This window comes from Camelus dromedarius, chromosome 9, assembly GCF_036321535.1.
Source record: "Camelus dromedarius isolate mCamDro1 chromosome 9, mCamDro1.pat, whole genome shotgun sequence".
Lineage (NCBI taxonomy): Eukaryota > Metazoa > Chordata > Mammalia > Artiodactyla > Camelidae > Camelus > Camelus dromedarius.
The window spans coordinates 6,615,182-6,638,234 of NC_087444.1; the positions used below are offsets into that span (position 1 = coordinate 6,615,182).

Genomic DNA, 23,053 nt, shown 5'->3' on the forward strand with positions numbered 1-23,053 from the left:
ACGGAGGTGTCCCAAAGCTCCTGGACGACTGAATAGTTACTGCCTGCCCCAACCACTTTCAGGAAGGTTCCAGTTCTCTGCCACACGGCAGCCAATCCGGTTCCCATCCTGATTCTCCACCCCTTCGCGGAGAATCCGAAAAGAAAAATGGGCTCCTGAGAGACCCACCACACTTCCAATCTGGAAGTTCCGGGGGGACCCAGGCCCTTGTACCCCTCCCTCCCGCTCCCCAGCCCGGGCCGCCACGTCTGGCTGCAGAATGGCACCGCCGGGGGTGGGGCTCCGGCACCGCCCCGGCCGGGATTCGCGAAGTCACAAGCTTCTGCAGCTTGCGGGGGCACCTTCGCCCACGGACACGCCCTTCCTGCGGAGGCAGCCCCCAGCGACCCTCTGCGGAGGCCCAGCTCCTCACTCGCGACGCTGCCAAACTGCTCGAGGCCTTTCAATCATTCCCAACTTTAGAGACTCGCCCCTTCTGCGTCTGTCTCCGCAGCCGGACCCCACCGTGGAGAGGAGACCAGCAAGCCGGGGGAGCCGCTACTCCCCACCGGCTTCGCGGAGCGGACCCCCAGCCTTTCCCCGCCCCTCCCCTCCGCCTCGACCCCCGCCCTCCTTCGCGCACCTTCTGCAGCCCAGGTCACCAGAAGCGCGGCGCACACAGCCTTTCTGGTGGGATGTGTCTTGTAATCACCTAACACGCGACCCAGAGCGAAAACACCGAGGAAAGGAAAAGATCAAAAAAGTGCTACCTTGGCAACCACAGGCGTTTAGAGGCCAGCTGGTGGGCTGGGAGGGGCGGCCGCTGCCCGCCTGCCGCTGGTACTCTCCTCGACTACGCGTATTCTTAAGCAATAACAACGTAATCCGTATTATCCACCCAAGAATACCCGTCACCGAAGAGAGTCAGAGGACCAAGCTGCCGTCGCCGCTGCTACCGCCGCCGCTGCTACTGCCGCCGCCGCCGCCGCCAGAACTCTTGCGGCTGAGCCCGCCCCTGGCTGGGGCTGGGCTGAGCTTGACCGGGACCATAAATCCATAACTCGATTTCCCTAAAGAAGGATCCAAAGCTGTGCTCGGCTGCTTCCTGCCCAAATCCAAATGGCTGCTCTACTTCCAGTTCTGAAAGACAAATCACAAAACCAAGCACTTAACACAGAAGAAGAGTGCTGTCTTCCCAGTGAGGAAGGAGGATGTGGGAAGGCTCTTTGGGCACGGGGTGGGCGTGACAAGTAACCTTTGGTTTACCTGGTGCTCTCCCAGTGCCTTTCTCTGTCCTTGCTCTGCTTGGTACCCCTCTGGTCTCGGCCAGCCCACTCTAGGTGCTTTGACTGAGTGTCATGGCAGCGAGAGAGCCCTGTAAGAGACATGCATAGTTAAGCACACAAATATTACAAATGTATTTGCCTAGATGGCTTTAAGAAGTGAGACTCGAATAAAGATAGGGTCATGCATGGGTGAAAATTTCAGCAGTATGTTTTGGAAATGCATTTTCTCAAGCCCAAGATCACAGAAAATAAACACTTCATTCAATTTACTACTTGAAATCAAATACTTATAGATCTACAAAAATAGGCATCTCTCCTTTGAAGGCCTTAGAGCTATACAACATAATGATTTTTAAATAAAAAAAAAGCTTCAAAGCACAAAATAATTAAACTCATTTTCCATAGTATCAGAACTAACTGAGTTGACAAGCTGGTAGAGTTTCTATGATTTAGGCATCGTTTTGTAGTACCACAACGTGTAATTCCACAGCTCACCTTTTTAATATACAGTATAAATGCATTTCTGTGCAGTTGTTGAACACTTCTACAGGAAAAAAAAAAGGCTTTGAAGCTCTGTCTTCATAAAAAAATTAAGAAAAAAACAATAAAAACTCATTTGCAAAGTGACTGTAATTTTGGCTTTCAGGGAGAGAATCTCTGTGATTCTTTGATGATCAATATGGCTCTTACTGGAAAAGCTTTGTCTTAAGACCCTGCAGTGAATATTTTGATAATAGAGGTTTATTGTTCACTAAATAAAATGGACAAGTGCAACGTCACTACCCAAGACATGTTGTTGCTCCATTAGAAAGTTCTCAATTTGCTTTTCCCTTTACTGTCAAATACATGGAAGTGCATCCATGTGAGTGGAGTAGGGAGGGGATATGGAAACATGGCAATAGACATTATGATTCCTCAAATTATGTAAGTGCAAATAGCTCTTCATCAAGGGGTAATTATATAACAGAATCTCTCCCACTACCACAACTCATCTCTAACTGACCTGGTTGCAATTTAAGGCCCTTAGGTCATGCTTTCTCTTATTATTATTAATTTTAATATATCACTTCTCCAGACACATCAACTAATCATTTTTTTCTGACATTTTACTTACAAATAGAAAAATCAACATGAATTCTAGGTTTTATGAACAGTTGTTTAATATATAGTGTCTGGTGCCTAAAATAACTCAAAAGAAAAGCACTATTGCCAATTAATATCCTATTTTACAGAATTTTCAGATGACTTTTAAGTACACCTTTCACAAAAAGACAGATGCCAATTAAACAAATTAACAAGCACTATTTTCTGCCATTACCTAACATAGCAATAAAGTGAAGCTTTTCTCTGGGGGTGCTACAACCAAACACACACACACACACACACACACACACACACACACACACACACTCTCACACAGAAAGCTGACAGGTTCTCTTCAGCTTGAACTCCTAGAAACAAAAGCCCTTAGGGAAAGTAATGCAATAGTCTATGAGCAGAGTGTACATTTGCTCCTGAACTCTTCCATTTAAAATCAACTAACATTAAAAGGAAAATAAGAAACACATTATACGGATTTTGATTTAGTAAATGGAGCATTTCTGTTGAATTAAAAAGGATTATCAAAGCATATATACACCACAGACACAAACACACACACACACACATATATATACATACATACATACACAACAATACATGACATATCAGAATCACAGCATAAATGCCCACACAGCTTTTCAGTGCTTTCCGAGTAATCTCCTTTAGTTTGTTTCCTCACAATTGAAATAACACACACACACACACACACAACCACAGACTGACACGCTTTAAGAAACTAGAATAACGCAGTCAATATGCTTTCTTTTTATCCGAGTAACCAGTGCCAGCCCTCTCCCTACCTACCCAAATGTTCCGCCAGCTTCAGCACCTGGACGAGTGGACAGCTCAGCCCGGGCCGATTGTCGGCAGCACTCGCAGCAGAACTGACTCTGAGCTCTAACCAAAGCTCTCTCGTGCTTCAGCGGGGCAGCCTGACTTACGAGAACACCATTTCCTACGAGACCACTGCCGCTGGGTGCATATTCAATTCAAACCTCCTTAAGCTGTCGGATTTCCCCCACCCATCTACCCTCCCCCCCTTCTCCACCCTCCACACAAAAACAGAAAAGGGAAAAAGCCCAATACCATCAGGGCGTTTGTTGATCAACTTACACTTTGCTTTTGAATATTTAGGTACTGCCAGCGGAGCAGTATCACGGAGGTTTAGGTCCGCATTAAGTACCTTTGTTCATCGACTCCTGCAAGCCATGTTTATTAGAATCTACATTTCTCTAGCTCCCCAGTAACTAGAGGTGTGTTTTGCGGGCGAGAGCTTTCAGCACCTTTTGATCTCTCAAGGCCACCGCGACTGCCTGCCAGTCCCCACTACTTTCCCACCCTGTCCCCCACACTCCAATACTCATCCCAGTCAAATGATTGGTAATTTGCAACCAAATATACATAAAGAAACGCGACAAAGCAATCGGTTTGAGGAAATAAGCCAATTAAGCTAAAGCAGAAATGCTTCTCTCTCTCCTCCCTCCCCCTTGCCTCCCTCCCTCTCTCTCTCTCTCCTTCCCTCTCAAGTAGAAAGGGGGAAACACCGAGGAGAGGGAAAATATCGGGAGGAGGGTGGTAGTCGACTCTTACAATCAATGGAAAAACACTATACACATCTTTACTGAATAATACTCTCGTTCTCAGACAAAAAGAAACACATTTATCGATGTAAACATAGTCTCCCTGTTCCACACATCCCACATCCTTTACGATTGCTGAGATTTGTCTTGCGGTATAGCAAAGTAACTGTCACAAATCCATCTCGATTGAAGTGCTTACCCTCTAAATCCAGGTTTCAAGCGGAACTCCAACTGTGTGTAGAAGCCAGAGAGTCATCTGATGAGCGGTGAGGTAGGCTCTGGGCAGTGGGAGCTGCTTCCCTCGGAGTGCCGGGTTACAGTGTTAACAAGCCCTGGGAAGGGACCTCGGTGCCTTGCACTGGCTGTGCCCCAGTGCCTTCGCGTGGTGGCGGCTTGCTCACGCTTCCGAGGAGTCCCAGGCGATAGCCTTCAGCTGATGCGAGCTTCCAGAAAGGAGTGGGGAAGGAAAAAAAAATCATCTAATGCAATCAAATCGATCTGATCTACACCATCTGTCGCCTGCCACTATACACAAACGTTAAAATAGGAAAACGGAAAACACTGACAACCCGAGAGGGTTGGTCTGCAAAGAGTTCATTTTTAGCAGAGCATAATTGGGTATGGTCGGCGTACAGTTACAAAAGCTGCTGTTAACCGTCCAGTAGTGGATCCCAAACATGCTAATGGTGGATTAATTGAGGAAGATCTGACGTGCAAGCTTCATAGTCTCTTATTCATGACTTCCCAATGGGAAAGGACCAATGCCTTGTGGGACTATGGTAACATACAGTCAAAAAGCTGCTAAGAAAATGGCTGTGTGTTCACAGCACCTCTCTCTGATAACAAACATATGTCGACTAAAACGGTTTAGTAGAATTGGGGGGGGGGGGTGTTGGAGAATAAAATTTGCTTTCCTGTTATAAGCAATCCCATCTTCTTTCCTTAAAGAAAAGCAAAAATAGATATCATATCTTTACCACAGTGGAAGAAAAAAGATGTTTTAAAAGGTTTTTTTTTAAATCAAGATTAAATTCTGCCATATAAAAGAAACGGAACACTCTTGTGCAGCAATTCTAAAAAAAAAAAATCTATTATCATTTTTTCCCTTACTGTGATCAAAGTATATCCATAGCATGTGCAGTATACAGAAACTCAGCCCAGTTATCCCCACCAGGACTGACTGAGGTTGTTTAATGCGAGGTACCCTTTTGACTTCCTGGAATCAGGATGCCTCTTGGGCAAGACATTTTGCATCACTGAAAACTGACATAATGAACGTTCAGTGTGATTGCAGGAGGTGGGGGAGTTCTCTTTTTTAATTCTACAATTATTCCCTCAAGCCCAAACTCCTCTTGGTCTGTTTCCAGGTTTTCCTGATCAGCTGATGGGGGAGGTATAGAGAAGGAGAGGGAGTGGAGATATGGGAGGAGAGAGAGGAGGGAGATTGTAGATTATCAATAGCCAATAAATTCAATTCTATCTGTAGTTAAAAAAAAAAACTATGGCAATAAAAGAGACCACTTACTAATTGCTGATTATGACATTTAAATATAAACCAGTTTTCAAAATTAATGTTATTATGTGGAGAAGAATATATTGCAAACAATAGGGTGACTGCCCCTTATCCATTTGCATTTTTTAATGTAAAAAGGAATATAGGGTTAATTATCTAGATATGAGACAGTCTTTTATTATCTATTTCCAAATAGTCCACATTTCCTCTAATTGTGTCATCCATTTGAACACTGAAAACTGTGTTTGTTTTGATTTTGCTGCTTTTTTGGAGAACATACATTACATATATTCATAGTAAACAATTAGTGTTTAGGATAATTCTTGAGACAGCTGAATATGTTTTCTGAAACTTTGATAATCTCTTTCAGGAAAAAAAACCAAACAGTTATGAATTTGATTAGTCTAAAAATACAGCTTGAAGACAAATCAAACAATTTACCTGATCTTTTGTTTCAATATACATTAATTAAGCACTCTTTCCAACCTACACAACATTCCAGGGTCATAGTCAGAAATCCAAGTCTAATAGCTCAGCAGCCTTTGTTGTCATTCGTGTCAAGCTATTGCCCCCTGCAGGTTAGGCTGAAAGTGCAGGCAGAATCTGGCCAAGTTCTCAGTTAATTTATGGTAGTCATGTTATTCATTCTCTCCCAATAGTTAAGTAGTGTCCACTAATTAACCAAGTTTGTTTACATTATAGTTAAAACTTGTTTAGAAAAGCTAATAAGTTTTAAAAAATAAAATGAGATTTAAAAATAGGTGATTTCAGTTTTTCCTTCTGAGAATTTTGCTGGCTAGAGCAGATTATCCACTTTGTTGTCACACAGGAAGTACCTTGATGCACTTAAAACTGTTTCTTCACCTTTCCATATCCTTTTCCCACAAGATCCAGCAAAGCTTAAAAACAAATGCAACAGAATTGGAATTACAATTTCTCAATAATAAAGAAATAATCCTGGGCAATTTACTACTTGATGTCAGTATGCTCTTAGTAGACTCAGTGAAGTGCATTCAAATCAAACCCTTTCAGAGTCTTCTTACTGCTGATATGATGGGGACAATTACAGTGTTTTTCTTGAAGATAAAATGAAATGTTATTTCAACATCCATGCATGCTCTTACCATCCCATCTTCCTTTGCTACATTCAACTTTTCCAAACAAGGCACCTCACCAAGGTGAAATAAATTTATTGTTGACAGAATAGAAATTAAATTAAATCAACTTTTCCACAGTATTAGAAAGTGGAGCAGGTTTATGGGAATGCTTTCAGAAGGCTTATGGGAAGATTCTTTGTATTTTGGAAGTCATGATATGGCTGCTCACACTGAGTTGTAAAGAACCCCACAGTGGTATTTCCTTATTATTTAAATACATATCTCATTGAACAATGGGATATCATTATGCAAAATATTAATTCTCATGCCAAATCAACAGTCAATAAGAATTTTATCCAGTCAAATGTTAGAAGTATTATTTCGACACATTGTGTTGAAGTAGTTAGGGAAAAAGTGCTTAGAAAAAATGTGTTTTGCTGTCTTAGAGCTATTTTTAAATGCATACAAAAGATTTAAATAAGGATAGTGGCAAGACTCAGGGCTATCTTGGAGGATTTTTCACCCTACTCATTGATACTTTTTCCAGACCCTTTGGAATAAAAACAAGGACTAGGAACTAGGGATGACTATGTCATATTTTAAACAAATCTAAAAACAAAACCACCCACCCACCCACCCAAACAAAACAACAAAAACCTGAAAATCTATCCTTGTTTTATTAGTTTTAAAGCCTGTTAAATTTCAAAAGAACACTACATCTGTGAATTAAGACCTTCACTTCTACAGTTCATTAATACTTTTGTTCCAAGCAAAGAGAGGGCTGGGACTAGGCTGTTGGACTAGTAATTGTATAACTTGTTGTAGCCAGAATAGTGATTGGTTGCCTGCAGCTGACATTTCTATCTCTGAGCGAACATTTTTTAAGAAAAGAAAATTTACCTCTCTTTCAAAATAACGTATCATATATTTGATATGATTATATACAGAAGGACATTGCTGTTGAGCCAGACGATTTCAACTATTTTGATTCAAACGTCTATCAAACACCTATGGACAGAGTTGCTTTTAATGAGCGTCCAGAAGAGAGAGATGGTGTCATCTGACCAGCGGGTCTAAATCAAGGGCAATGTTTTTTTAGCTCTCCCCAGACAGGACGCAACAGATTATCCGCAAGTGCCCTGAAAAACACCATGCTCTTCCTCTTACTTGCACCACTATTTTTCTAATTGTTTCTAAAGGATGGGAACAGGGTTCTAGAAACCTTGTAATGTTCTGTTATTGCCGGAATCCTGGGCTATTAGACATGCTTATCCTCAGAAGAGAAAGGCCAGGCAATCTTATTCATATGCATCCTATGATTCAACTCAGTTTCCACTTGGAGGGCGTGTGTGTGTGCGCGCAGGTCCACCCTGAAAGTGCCCGTTTCCAGAGGTTTTCAAATGCAAATAGAGTGGGAGTGGTGGGAGCGGTGGTGGAGCGCGGCGCGTGGGTGTGAGGGCATTTGGGGAGAGGGTGTCTCAGGCAGTAACTTTACACACTTTGAAGGCCATCAGCACTACAGCAGATCAGAACAACGTGGGTCTGAGAGACCCCTCGGAAGGACGCAGTAGCTTCCCAACCTAGCCCGAGGCCAGCAAAGGGCAGCTGCCGGCGCTCGCGCCGTTCGGAGGGAGGGTCCCGGAGACCGCCGGAGGCCAGTTCTCGCGGGCGGGCCCGGGGCGGAACTGTCGCCCGGCGAAGCGCAGCGCGCGGGGCGCCAGGCCCAGTGCGCCGTCGCCGCGGAAGGCCAGCCGCCCCGGGCCAGGGCTCGGCTCGCTCTCCCCGGACGCCGCTTTGTCCACACCCCCTGTAGTTTCGGCAGCTGCGGCCCGCCAGAGCCGGCTCGGACCCGGGCCTCCTCAGGGGGAGGAAGGGAGCGAAAACTCAGCCTCCACCCGGGCGCTCAGACCGAGGACAGGAAGCCACAGCAAAGGCGTGGTCGCACGGGACGACGACAGACAAGCCGCTGCCTCTTGGGCCAAGTCGGCCTGCGTGCCGCCGCCCCGGGAGCACGGGGTGCGGGCGGCGCGGGGGCGCGGGAGCGGGGAGTCGCCGCAGCCCCGCCGCCTGGCTCCCCCTCGGGCCCCGCGGCCCGGCCGGCGACGTCGCCCGCCCGCGCACACGCTCGCCGGGAGGCCGCCCCGGCCCACGGCGCCCCGGGCCGCACAGGCCGGAGCGGGACGGCGCCGCGGCGCTCAGGAGCCCGAGGAAGGCGGGGGCGCGGAGCCTGCTCCTGAAAACGCTCGGCTCCTCCCGAATGGGCCCAGCCGAGAGCAGCCCCAGGAAGGCGGGCTTTCGGGGAAGCCCACTGTGGGGCTCGCCCCGCTTGGTCCCTGTCAAGCCCTCGCCTGCCTCCTCTCTCCAGATGCCCCGCGCTTCCCGGGTCCCGGCAGCGCGGGCCGAGCCGGCCGAGGCGGCGGCGCGGCTTTAGGCAGGGCGAAGGGGCCCCCTGCTGGCCGGACGCGGCAGGCGCGGCGACCGGCTCCCGCTTCCCGCCGCCCCGCGGCCCCGCCCCGGCCCGACCCGCCGCGACCCTGCCGCGCCCCCGTCGTCGGGGGCGCGTTGAAAGAAACAGAAAACAAAACCAAACAAACAGAGCGCCAAAATCCACTCTCACCTCGTCTACTGCTCAGAGGTAAGTGTGAGTCCAGCCTCTCCCAAGCCCCTCTCTGACTCTCCTGTGGTCCTCCGGGCTGAGATCTGGGGGAGACAAAGGGGTAAACCCCCCAAATAAATCATGGCTGCTTTTGAAAGCACGTTTTGCAAGCATCAAGATCAACACGCGCGCACGCGCGCGCGCGCGCGCGCACACACACACACACACACACACCACTCAACCTAACCCGCACTTACCAGTCCGGAAGAGGGCTACTGATGCGCAGGTTTCTGGAAGCATTTCATTAGCTGTTGGGGGAAATGTTTACTGATATTTCAGGTTGTAGGCAACACCAGTAGTTCTGTGGATTAAAAAGAGGAGGAAAGTGGAAGAAAGATTGCCCTTAGTTGAACCCTCCCTCCCATACCTGGACCTGAGTCTTATTCTCGGTCTCAAGTCCTAGTATGGGCGGAAAAGTTTTCATCCTACTACTGAGCAGGAGGAGAGAGATCCAGCCATTTCTGAGGGGTTTCTGGTGTCCATTCCTGACTGGAGCATTGAGAAAGGGTTTGTTTTACTTATCCAGACAATTAATGACTTAGTTCTCTATGGTATTTTGAAATTAGTTTACCCTTGAAATTGGCTATATGCTTTGAGTGGCAGGTTTATTCAGGCAACCTTGAGTTAAAGATGGGCATAATGGCTTGTTATTATGACTTTCAGTAGTGTCTATTGCCTCTGAATGTTTACTGTCTTTGGAGAAGGAGCATAGTTTAACAACAACAAAAAGAATTTTTTTTTTTTGTAAGTTTAAGCACGTAGTAAGTATGGCCCCAGTACAAGATCGGTACTATTTGCTTCTACTTTCTTCACACACTCTTCGAGGAAGAGAGTAAAGAATTTTGACTGTCTCTGAGACTAGTTTATAGTAGGCAAGATCGCGGAGAGTATCTTTTAAAATGGTGTCTGTTTTCTTATTTGTTATATTCAGATGGATGACGGACAATTTGACCCACTAATAGGGAAAGAAAGAAAGCTGATATGGAGTGGGAACTGGGACCTCTCATTGAGATCCAGCAATCCAGGGGATCTGAGCAGGTCATGGAGGGGAAGAGCTCCAGAAGATAAAGATAACAATTATAATAATAAAAACTAATACATGTTTACTCACTGCCAGGTGCGAGGCTGCAGGCTTTACCTTCATTATCTCATTTAGTTCTCACTGAAGTCCCATCGATAAGGTACTATTATAGTTTCTCGTTTTACAGGTCAGGAGAGTAAAGCTTAGAAAGGTTTATTTACTTGATTAAAGAGACAACAGGTCGTAATCAGAAGAGAGGATCTGAAAAGGAGGTGGTAGGAAGGATATCTTGAGAAATCATGCTTATTGTATTGAATTCAGGCTGGTAAAAAACAAATACTTTAGGTCTGAGTTTTAGCCTTTCATAGAAAAAAAAGAAAAGATCATCTTTTCTGGGAAGAAAACATTTGATGAAATGGGAGTATTTGTTCCATAAAATGCTCGTTATCAATTCCCCATCCCCATTTCACAGATGAGGAAACTGAGAAAATGAATGGACTTAGCCACCACAGCAAAGTGCACAGCCAGGCCGTAAAACCAGATTTTCTGATTCCAGCTTTTCTTAACTACACTGTCCAAACACAGAAAGATCCTTGATTTTTCTCAAAATGCTAAACAGTTAATCATTAACAGTTCAAAGTACATATTTCTCAGTAAGGAAGCTTTCTTTCACTTTAATTGTGAATACCTTTTTATACTGAAAGGATGCAAATGTAGAAATTGTGCTATTCTCAGTGGTGAATTAAATGACATAAAAATGGCAAAAGACTAAAATAACTACATCAGCTTTACTTGAAAAGCAGTTAAAGCAGTTAAAAAGATATCTGAAAGGCCTGTCTCAGTACAATTTTAGTCCTCTCCAACCCCCAAGACCCATTCTACCCTACCCTAGGAAAGTCATTCCACTTCACATTTCTGCTAGTTTTTGTTTCATAAAGGAGTTTAACACTCACAAGGTTTTGGTGCTTTTCATCTTCATTCATATGTGCCTTCTTTGTTCTGTGAATGGTTACAGTAAAAAAAAGTCAAAACAAATCTCTGGAGTGGTCACTTTAATGACAAAAGTATAAATAAAATTAATTGGCAAGAGAGTTTTGACTGGCATCCACATTTTAAAGCACACTTGTCGTGCACTTAAATATACTGCGTAGAACTGATTTACTGTGTGTTGTAAAGTTAGTTCAGATGCAGAATGTGCTTCGTAAAATGGTCTTAGGGCTCCTTCATTTGCAGTAGGGCTCAAAGTACCAGAAAAAGCCAGACGAACTGCCTTAAGTCACTGATTGGACAGTAGCCCATATGGCTCAGCTTTCTCAGTCATTTGTGTGCAAATTATTTGGCCACATAGCCTCCTGTCAAGTTGGGGATCTGTGATTTTTCCAAAAGTTGAATTTAGCTGAATATGATGGTTAATGTCAAGTTGGGAGTTCTCTCGCTCTTCTCATTAAAACCCTTAGGGTCAGTATGAGTTTGGAACTGTTGGGTTATGTAATGGAACTTGCTTGTCTGTGTGAATTTGTACCGTAAACACTTTCACAGATTTTTCAGCCTTGAAGGGCTTTTTGAAATTATCTTATCTAGTCTAATTTTTTTTTTAATTTTAATGATCGATGAATTGATGCCCTAAGAAATGATTCAGAATTCTCAAGGTCACCGTCTAGTTAGGGGAGGAGTGAGAAGTGGAACCCAGGTTTTCTGTAGTCAGCCTCTAAGGCAAGTGCATTCCCACAGCATCATGTTTCTTTATTTCATGGTCAGAGATTGTCACTCATTCAACAACTAGGTATGGCCATAAACTTGGCAACTGTCCTAAGCATTAGAAATTCAACAAAAGGACAAATAAAACAATCCAGAAAAAGGCTTTAATTTGTTGCAACATATTCTAGTGGTGGACAATATCAAATGCCAGTCTTAACAATGGTTAAAAAGACATTTTATAAAGATACTAAAAAAAATACCTTCAGTGTCTTACAATGTCTGAGGCAGCAAAAACATGCTAATATTCTTCCACATTTCCTGTATAAGAAATTTGGGGGAACTCTTAGTGCCGAATGATTAGATCATTGACGGGAGGTTGGTGAGGGGACATAGCTCACTGTAACGGGAGAAGTAGGACCCTCCCAGGTGGCCCATTCATGGGTCAAGGGAAGTTCTTTTCCAGAGTCTGCTTGTGATTTGGGATTACATGCCTGTGAGAAAACATAGACCTGCGCAGGAGCTGGGATACAGAAATAATAAAGAGATCAAAGAGAAAATTATTCAACCACATGTTTTTAAAAACAGCACATTTTCAAATGTATTATTAGGTTGTCCTAACAGGTGAGCCAAAGGGCCAGGAGAGCACTAGCTTGAGCGTTTAAGGCAGAAGCCTCAGGGTCTACTGTAGTTGGTTTTTGTGATAAACTCAACTTTCCCCTTTTAGAATATGGTATATACTAGCCCCTTTCTCCAGCCACTCCCCTCTGGAATAATTGGACAGGGAAAAGCATAAAAAAGTTCAATCCTGTAAAATCCCGTTTCATTATTGTGAGATTCATCAAAAATAACATTTTTTAGAAAACAGAACAGGCCATTACAAACAAAATACACACTGGGCATCGAAATGAAAAATAAATGATTCAGATACAGCAACTTTCTAAAATCCCATCCCCGCTGCTACCCATGCAATGGTTTTCACTCGTCAGAATTTAAACAATGAAGACCAATGGCCAGTTGTCTCAAATCCACATTTACTACTAGTGAGGGGCAATTTTTTTTTTTTTTGCATAGTTTTACTGTATTTGGCTTAGTAATAAAATGAAGTTTTCTTCTGACAAATATACAAAGTCAAACTTTGAGTTCATTACAGGGGTGGGGAGGGGGTAGGAAGAGGAGAGTTTCATCTGGTAAAGCAAGGGGGAAAAGTGCACTCACCCACTGAAATTGTTTTTGTGCTCTTTCCTGCCAGTTTAATTTGTATTTTGTTCTCAGTTCCAATGAAGCAATAATATATCAGTTGTAATTAGTTAATAATATAGTTGAATGGTATAATAGTTACTAATATAGTAGTTTGGCTGTTTCACATTTGGGCTGTCTGAATGCTAGGCCCGTGATAGGCAGGACTGGCTGAAGCAGACTGTTGGATGACTGTTCCGTGGCTGAGGCCACCCATATCCAATTCCCTGTGTTCTGAACTGTTGGGGAACTCCAGAATTTCTCTTTTGTGTTGCCTGAATGTCACGTGTTAATATTAACCAAAGAAATGACTAGGCTGGATCCTCAAGAGAGCTCCTGATCTGTTGCCTGCCTCCAAGCGTAACCAAGATCAAACTGCAACTACAGGAAGTGTTGAATTGCAGAAAAAATGGTTGCGTTGTTATCCCTGCTACCTGTATTACTGAGACTAGAAGTTAGAAGTAAAGAACTCTGAATCTCCAACTTTTTCTGCCCGCAGGCCTGCTAAAGAAGCAATAGCATATTTCCCCTTCTAGGATCACTGAAAAAAAAGCAGCAAATCTTAAATAAAGGAAAACATGAGACCTGAGATCTTTTTGATCTGCCTTAAGATCCAAGTGAGCTTGTGGAACAATTATGTTGGAGTTCCCAAGTGATGTGACTAAGGTTATCTCTCTGGAGAGGTGAAAAGGTCTTTGTGAAACAGCTTTTGGAGCCTCCTCTCTGTAGAAAGAAAGACAGAAGGGAGGGAGGGAGGAAGGAGGAAGGGAGGGGTAGAGGGAGGAAAGGGGAAAGGGACTGAAAAGGAGAAAGGCAGGAAGGGAAACCATCTCTTTTGAAGTGGGAGTTGACTGACAAGAGAAACTTTTAGCCTCCAGCTTTATTTTCTCTACACTAAGTATATAATAATACAGTTTTTATATCTTTAAATCCATACTTAGCTAGGCATTAAACTCTAGGAATAATCTGTTTATAGAAAATAAAGCCATTTCTATTTGAAAACAAATGGAAAAAATAATTATTTACCCCCCAAATGTGTACCCTTTTAATTGATCAAATGCATCCAAGAAATTCTGCCGGCAATTTGAACACTCTGTAGGTGTTGTTGCTGCTCTAAATTTGTCTGCAAGAGGAATTGTAAACGGTATTTACCTTTTAATTAAACAAAGCATCTTGCAAATTAAACACATGTTCTTGTGCATCAAAATTTAGTTAACATCCTTTTCATTGTTCATCCTGCTGACACGCTGACAGCATCATGAGTCCACACACAATATAGAAGCACGCTGCTCCCCCCTCCCCTGCACTTTGCATTCCTCAGAGTAGGTGATACCACATGCTAGAGTACACTCTGTGACTGACTTCCAGTAACTAAGCAGCTTTTCCCATTTAATATACTTAATATTGTGTAAAATATGAGACTGCATCGGTGTGGCCGGAACCTGGAAAGCTTTGGACACTGATCTGACATATGTCTTATAATCTTACACTGGAAACTTGACAGTGAATGACAGAACACCTTAGAGGAATACAAGCAGCTGATAAAGGCAGAAGCACCGCACATGAATGCAGAGTCTGCTTTATAATAGCTACATACTTTTTTACATGCATACCAGTAATTTGACATTTATAATTCACATTTATGAATTTCTGTCATTTTCCTACTGTCAAGACTTCCACATTTTGAAATAAATGTCCCTTCTAATTATTATAAGAATTTGAACTCCAACATTCAATTTTTCCCCCTGTCCCTTGTAATGGAGTACTGCGTTTGGCTGAAGTCTGATTTGTAAGACCATTTAGGAAATGTGGATGTATTCATTTCACATATATTCCCACAAAACTATACATGGGAACCCCTTCCTTGATTGTACTCTGCCTTACTTGTGAAAGTATGATTTAAAACTCATCCATCAGTACTATTTCCAAGAAAATAAGGTTATTAATGGCAGAATGAGACTGCGATAATTAGGATATGGTCTTAATGGAACAAAAGTCAGAGAGAGGTTTTTCTGTAAAGTAAAATCAGAGTTAATGATTGTCAGTCAGTTGCACTGGTGCTCATTAATGTCTTTTACTTCTGTTTATTTATGGTTTATATAATTGAAATAAAGTGATTTGCTTAGAATACTGCCAATGGAGAAATGCTTTCTGCTGTGAAAAGCAGCATCTCAGAATAAAGTTAAATGAAATACAGGGTGAGATGAGGTCTTTCCTTATCTTTATGATACCTGAGAAGATTTTTCCTTTTAAGAGTTGAGGAATTATTTTTACTATCAGTGTTTACTTTTAAGGTTCAGGTAAATAGCATGTCGAAAAGATGCTACTCATGTAAGAAGTTGCTCTGAAGCACAGAAATTGGGGTGGATGTGGGTGGAGGAGAGGGTGAGCAGCCCCGTAGTGTCCTCTTAAGCTTCTGCTTAAAGGCATGAACTGCAGTCTTGCTTTGTCATAACCAAGTTTTAAAAAACAGAGGTGATAATAAAAGCACACTGTGCAAGTACAGAATTTTATGTTTTAAAGAGCTGTTTATAAACTTCATGTTTTAAAGAGGTAATATGATCCTTGTTTGTTGGTTAAAGTAAACCTTCACACATAAAAATAAAATGTCCTTTCTTGATTTTCAGGAAATGAATAGAAGGGGAATGCTGAATACATGCAAATGGGACATATAATAACCAAATCCATTTCCCTAGATTCATATAAGACCAGAGATTACAAACGTCGGCTAGTGACAAAGTTTTAGAATGTTATTATTTGCTTTTATGCCAGCACAACTTCTGTCCCCTTGTTTAAACATTTCACAGTTTTTCAACTATAAAGAAAATCTATGCCAGCCAACAAGTTTCAAAAATATTGATTGGAACTTTCACTGATGTGTAAAATGTGCCTGAACTATAGACGTAGATTTTCCATCTGAAAAAAAAATTTTTTTTTACAGTTTCCTATTGATCCTTGTGCCATTTTGGTTTTCACTAGGCTTATGAAAGATAAAGCATTGATTTAACTCTTCACAGAGCCATCCAATGGGTAATAATTTTTATAGTGATGCAGAAGCCTTCCTTCTTTTAGAGTAATTTTTATAACATATTCAATAATGTGCTCTTGTTTTATATTATCAATTTCCAAAAATATAAATGAAAATTTGTTTCCCAAAAATAAGCAGTGCCTTCATGAATGCTGACCAAACAGCCAGTATTTCTTTAGTTCTTGCTAAGTACCAGGTATTGAGCTGGATGCATGACACATCGCATTGCATCTTACAGAAACCCCATGTGGAGGTACTCTGAAGGGTCCAAGTCTTATGGGGACTGAACACCTTGTTCAAGGTCACCCATCTGTAAAACGTGGCACCTTGTTTCAAACCAAGTTCTGACATATGAGACAGGCTCTTACCTACATTGCTATGTGTCTACTTACAGTCTTATTTACTGAACACTACCGTGTGCCAGACGCTGGCCTTAGTAACCAACAGGCTGTAAAACGTATCTGTTTTAGCACCAAATCTAAATCTTAGATCTAAGACAAGAATTTTGGCCCAAAAGGTGCTTCTGGGTTTAGGCTAAGTGAGGAAGTGGAAAAGTCACCTACAGCAAACCTGCCAAGTCTGCTTTTTCCTTCCCGCTTCCATCCCTTCCCCAAGCCTGCTTCCCATTCCCATGGAACAAACCTTCAGCAGGAGGCACTCCTAAAAACTGTGCACTGCATGGAGTTTGACACAACGTTGTAAAATGACTATAACTCAATGAAAAAATGTTTAAAAAAAAGAGATTGATGCAATAAAAAAGGATGAAATAATGCCATTTGCAGCAACATGAATGGACCTAGAGATTATCATACTAAGTGAAGTAAGTCAGACGACAAATATTATATGACATAATTTATCTGTGGAAGCTAAAAAGAGTTGATATGTGAATAAGTGAACTTATTTACAAACCAGAAACAGACTCATAGACATAGAAAGCGAACTTATGGTTACCAAAGGGGGGGAGAGATAAACTGGGAGCATGGGTGCGTCCTACCATAATTAAAGTAGATAAACAGCAAGATCGTACACTATAGCACGGGCAACTGTATTCAGTATGCTGTAATAAAGTATAATGGAAAAGAATAGAAAAAAGAATATAGATACATACATATATGTATAACTGAATCCCTTTGTTGTACACCTGAAACTGACACAGTATTGTAAAACAACTATACTTCAGTCAAAAAAAATAATAAAAGAGATTGATGTAATGAAAATAAAAAAAGAAGAAGAAGAAGGAAGCACTCCTGTGAAAAATGTGAATTTGACTCGGGCCATCTTAGAAAACTGAACAGAAGTTAAGCTCTAAGGAAACAAACTCACTTGTGTATCTATCCACTCGTTCATTTTAAAGTATGACGGGGAGGTGAGAACCAGAGAATGTCCTAGAAATCATACAGTTCAAGGGTAGGAAACTGGAGGCCCTTCAAATAAGGCCCACAATCTGGTTTTTCCCCAGTATATTTTATTTTGAAAAATGGACTCTGAATGCTTTTAGGTGGGACATAGGTGTCCAGTACACCGTAGACCCTCACCACCATTTCCATTCTCTCATCCTGGTTCCACACATTCCCTGCTTGGTTCCTCAAATAATTTCATGACTGCAGAAGTCAAACAGAGAAATGTTTTGAGAAGGCTGGAACCAAATAAGTTAAATTCTCTCCCCGGGGTCAATATCATCTTATTCTTTTCAACATCTAGGGCAGTGCTTTGCACATAGGAAGCTCGAGAAATATTTATTGAATGAATGAGTGAATAAATGAATTCATGTGGTATAGTTGAGACTGTAACCCAAGGGTCTCTGGTCTGACCCAGTGTTTGTGCACATGATCACTTAATCCTCAGGAGGAATGGGGCCGTATCTCTGCTTTTGTGCACAGGAAATTTGCACTATCTTCCAGTGCATGGTTTTTCTTTTTTTTACCTAAATCAAATGAGGCCTAAACTAAAAGCAGTTCGGCCAAAGGAGATTCATTCAAAGGTTGGTTTCAAATTGGAATCATGTAAACACAGCAACTAAGTGTACAGTACTTTCCAGAAGACCCAGAAAATCACATTTACTTCCAATAAAGTCATGATTATTGATGGAATACACTGTCTTCATCCCTGTGAATGAAAAGGAAAAACGTCTGAGACCAAGGGAGTATCTTTGCCAGGCTTGTCAGGAACGTTCTAGGAGGCTGGAGAAACCTTTGGACTGAGCTGATTTTATATCCAAACATCTGGAAGGAAAGAAAAGGATAACTAAGCCGTTTACCTATCTCTATGATTAATCTCTCTATGATTAACCATCTGGTTACTTAGAAAACAATTGATTCCTTTATTCAGCATTTATTTGGATATTTAGTGTGATAGTTTGGGCTGATTCTTTCATCGTTGTTACGGTGTGTCAGCCACGTGACTGCTCTGGAGAACTTTGGGGTGTCAGATTATTAGGGGTAATTGTATAAAATAAGAACAATTGTGGCTTTTGGTTGTGAATGACTTTTTAAGGTAGTAACCATGTTGCCATAGGTGTGAGAAATACTTTAGTTGGGCGTGTCAAGTGTACAGCGTCAGGACAGGCAGGGTGTGACATCTTCTGTTGAACTAAGACCAGGTCCTCACCTGCCGCAGAGCCACGTGCACGACCATGACATTACTGTGACAAGCTGTTTCTAAGCCTTCAGTATCTTTGTTTCCTAAGGAAAATTTAAAAATCCTCAGCATGTCAGTCAAGGCTCACCATGATGAGTGCTCAGTAAATGTTTTTCAGTAAGGTCATGGATATTTGCTGTCACACATGTGTCCTGCATTCCCCCAAGAATTTCCAAAGGCCCCTAAGCCTTGTTTGTTTGTTTGTTTATTCATTTATTTCTGACTCTAACACTTTTCCCATAATGTCTGGGAAAGCCCTTCTCCCGCTTTAAGCATGTCCCCAGCCTCACCCCATCTATGAAACAGTTTCTCTCCCTGTTCTTGAGCATCCTCTGAAAAGTTTATAGCAGTCACTCCCTCCTCTCTGTCAGTTGCACAGCACTTTTTCTGCTGCTATTATACCAAATATCACACTTTACCTATTTTATAGCTATTATGTCCTTACCTATATTACCTATATTATCAGTTATACCATTATAGTTATGTGCTTGTGTGTGGACATACATATATACACACACACACACACACACGTATATACGTATATACACAATGTCATATACTTCCCCTAAAAAATGTAAATTGAGAGGAAGTGATGTGATCTTCTGAGATCTATCCATAGCTCTACCTTTTTTTTTTTTTTGGCTTTTTTGAGTGTGACTATAAAATAGTGTGTTTTCTCTCTTCCTTTTTCTTTTTTCTCACTTTATAATTTTTGACTATTTCTGTTTTGAAGTTTATAAATTATGATTTTAAAATCTTTTAAAAATCTGTATTCTTATCCAAAGTTATTTAATTTTTCTTTCTGTTTTGTTGTCATTTCATCAAGGAGAATATAAACTGAAATATTTTGATTGGTACTTTGAATTTTCTTTGTACAGTAGTTTGGTATGAGTGTTGTTTGACATCATATTTTAGAAAAATTTTAATCGTGTTTGATTTTCTTAGACCAGAAATAAGTTTTGTGCAACAAAGGAGTTAGGTTTGGGTGGCTTATTAGGTTTCTAAGTTCAAAAATACTTCCTTCTTTTGATATGGTAACATTAATTTTCTGTTATTGACTTCATTTTTTTTCTCTTAGGGAGGTGGATGATGTATCTTCTGATTTTGTGACTTTCTTTGTTCAGGCCCTTTAACTTCCATCTCTTGCTTCCTTCTTTTGCATCACCCTCAAGCCTCCAAGGGGACACTTTTTCTTCCTGAAGTGGTGCTTTCCCAAGGGTACTACTTCTGGTCTTATGCACTTTCTGTCTTTCCTTTTAGTTTCCTGGGTCTGGATGCGGCAGGTCTTGGTTGAGCAATAAAGGATGTACGTCACAAACACTCCAAGTCACCTGTCACTCTTCTTTTCCTAAGCATTTCTGATCAACGCAAAGGAATGGTTTATGAAAGGAAGTAAATAAAACTGCATTGAAGGTAGATAGTTATATATTGCAAAATATTTGTGCTACAGTAATAACAAGCATGTTTAGAATATTTGGATAATTAATCATTACAAACGTGTCATAAGGATTATGACATTGTTTTCCCTCAAAAGAGCATAATGAAAGTAAATTTAAAGTAAGTAAGTTAGCCATAAAAGAATGAGATAATACCATTTATAGTAACATCATGGACCTAGAGATTATCATACTAAGTGAAGTAAGTCAGACAAAGACAAATATCATATGATGTCACTTATATATGGAATCTAAAAAAACAGTACAAATGAACTCGTTTACCAAACAGCAAGAGACTCATAGACATAGAAAACAAACTTATGGTTACCAAAGTGGAAAGGGGCGGGGAGGGATAAATCAGGAGTTTGGGATTAACAGATACACACTACTATGTATAAAACAGGTAACAAGGTTCTACTATGCACAGAGAACTGTATATTCATATCTTGTAATAACCTATGAAAAAAGAATATATATATGAATAACTGAATCACTATGCTGTACACCAGAAACTAGAACAACTTTGTAAATCAACTATCCTTCAATTAAAAAAAGAAAAAAAGAAAGTAAATAAGTAAGGCAATATTATCCAGGTGGTATCAGCCTTTATTTGCTGGTGTTTTAGAGTTCAAGAAGGAATTAAAATGAAGCAAAGTTAGTAAGTTCACAATCAAACTACTGACCATTAGATAATTTGATAATGTAAGATTGTAGATTTATATTACTGAGAATTTTTATTCATCCCTTGTCAGAACTATGTATTTCTCCTTAAATGGAAAAACTCGTTTTATTCTGAAGTGTGAGCTTTCTGATGACATGATCAGAATCAATCTTTCTGCCACCCTTTCTCTCTCCATTATTCAGACTTATCAGTGCTGTTCACCAAACATTTCCTGTTCTCCTTGGGCAAGTGGAGTCAGTTGTGATCATATCTATGTTGGTCAAGGAAACGTGAACACAAGTGCTGTGTGTCCTTCTCTATGGAAGTATTAAGAGCTGTTATGCAATGCACTCCACTTTCTGCCTGGAGATTTTCTCCCTTCACCTGGGTTCTAAAGTGAAGGAGATGACCAAGGCCTTCGGCTCCCTGCACGGTCCTCTCCTACACACCCGGAAGAGATGTAGTGAGGGGTTAACTCTGAGATTTTGCTTTTGATTTTAACTGCAATATTATTTAGCCTATCCTGTAAGCATATACACAAAGAAGAAAGAAACATTCTTCATACATTTAGCCTTTTGGAGTTGGGGAAGACTACACCATAGGTTACCTGTATTATAACTTAATATTCCATATTATATGTATATATTTATATATACATAAAGAGCCATATATGTTGTTATAGTTTAACAACAACATTTTATTTCTTCAAACACTCCAAACTAACTCATTCTTGAGGATCTCCCCAAGGTCATTTCTCTTGGCGAGATTTCCCCCCATATTTGCATGGTTGGCTCCCTGTCCAGCCCTCAGGTCTCGGCTAGGGTGATGTCTGTCCTGAGAGCCCTTCCTGGTAATCCTGTCCGAGTAGATCCTGACTGTTACCTTCTGTTGCAGCACTGTGTCTGCATTTTCTGAGTTTGCAAGTAGATGTTTATTTGCCTGTTACATGTTTATTGTTTGTCTCACCCTCTAGCCTTTCAGGTCCATGAGTCAGTCTTCTTCCCCACTGTATAACCTGTACCAGGAAAAATGACAGGTTCCAAGTAGACAATCAATGCCTATTTGATGATTAAACAAATGACAAAACTATTTTAATAAAGGTACATGGAACAGATATAACTCTAGTTATACAACATTTTATATAATCATGAACTATAGCATTTTTCCCCTAAAACATCAGTTCTTTTAAACTCATGGTAGAAAGCATGAAAACAGAGGTAGTTCAGAGGTTTTTTGAACTGTTTCTTACTCGAAAGGAGTTGGTTATCATTATTATTGTTGTTATTATTATTTTACTATTATTTACTTTTTTGAGAGCCAGTCAGTTTCCAAGAGGAAAATGTTGTCATGTATTTCTCATTTTAAAATACCAATCGAGTATCTTACTAACGTGATGTTAATGTTAATTAAGAAGTCTGCCCATGATTGTGCTAGGAAAGGCAGTACATTTTCAGTTCAGACTAACAGCATAAATGACCTAGGCATTTCAAATGTCTTTTTAATAATATTACATTTTATTATAAAAACTCTAAATATCTAAGTCTATGGTTAGAAAGGTTTCTATGTTATTTTCTTTTTAGGAAACAACAAAATTATTTTTTATTATAATTGTTATTTTAATAAAAAGTAATGTTATTTGGAGTATTAAATTGATTTTTTACTTCCCTGGGCCAATGCCAACCCATCTTTGGATTTTACAATTTGTATTAATGCTTTTTGTTAAAGACCTTAAAAGCATAAAAGCATGTAGTCACATGTTTTTGGAATGTAGTTAATGTTGTGAATATACATATTGTATGTAACAACATTTTCAGCAAAGTTAGACTTTCAATAATTCCATGTTATCAAAATAATGATACAAGATTACACTATGGTTAAAAAAAAATTTCTGAAACAATTAAGAGATTAAATCTGGAGTTAACATACTGAGGGAGAATAAGTCTTTTGTATATAATCAAAATAATAATAAGTGCCAAAGATTTATGATTAGGCTCACATTCTTTTAAGAAATCTTTAATCTAAGAATTCAGAAGTAACTGTGCGCGTGCACACACACACACACGCACACACCATTTAGCTAATTAAAGCACAAAATACTTTACTAGAGAACGTAGGAAGATCACA

At 40.9% G+C, this 23,053-nt stretch overlaps 2 long non-coding RNA genes across 5 annotated transcripts in view; one reads left to right on the forward strand and one right to left on the reverse strand.

Annotated features, from left to right (window-relative positions):
* Positions 1–608: 608 nt before the first annotated feature.
* On the reverse strand, positions 609–9,424 carry LOC135321995 (uncharacterized). 3 transcript variants are annotated; one of them, XR_010382192.1, is made up of 4 exons: positions 9,174–9,424; positions 4,146–4,389; positions 1,246–1,354; positions 609–1,119 (listed from the first exon to the last, which is right to left on the reverse strand). It is a non-coding gene; the product is annotated as an uncharacterized LOC135321995 (long non-coding RNA). The 3 variants fall into 3 exon arrangements; XR_010382191.1 differs by lacking the exon at positions 9,174–9,424 and having other exon boundaries at positions 4,146–4,478; XR_010382193.1 differs by lacking the exons at positions 4,146–4,389; positions 9,174–9,424 and adding an exon at positions 3,171–3,396.
* The window catches only part of LOC116154738 (uncharacterized), a 263,959-nt gene continuing 250,000 nt past the window's right edge, over positions 9,095–23,053 (forward strand). For both annotated transcript variants that reach the window (XR_010382196.1, XR_010382195.1), the window contains exon 1: positions 9,095–9,191. This is a non-coding gene — a long non-coding RNA (uncharacterized LOC116154738). The remainder of the gene's footprint in view (positions 9,192–23,053) is intronic.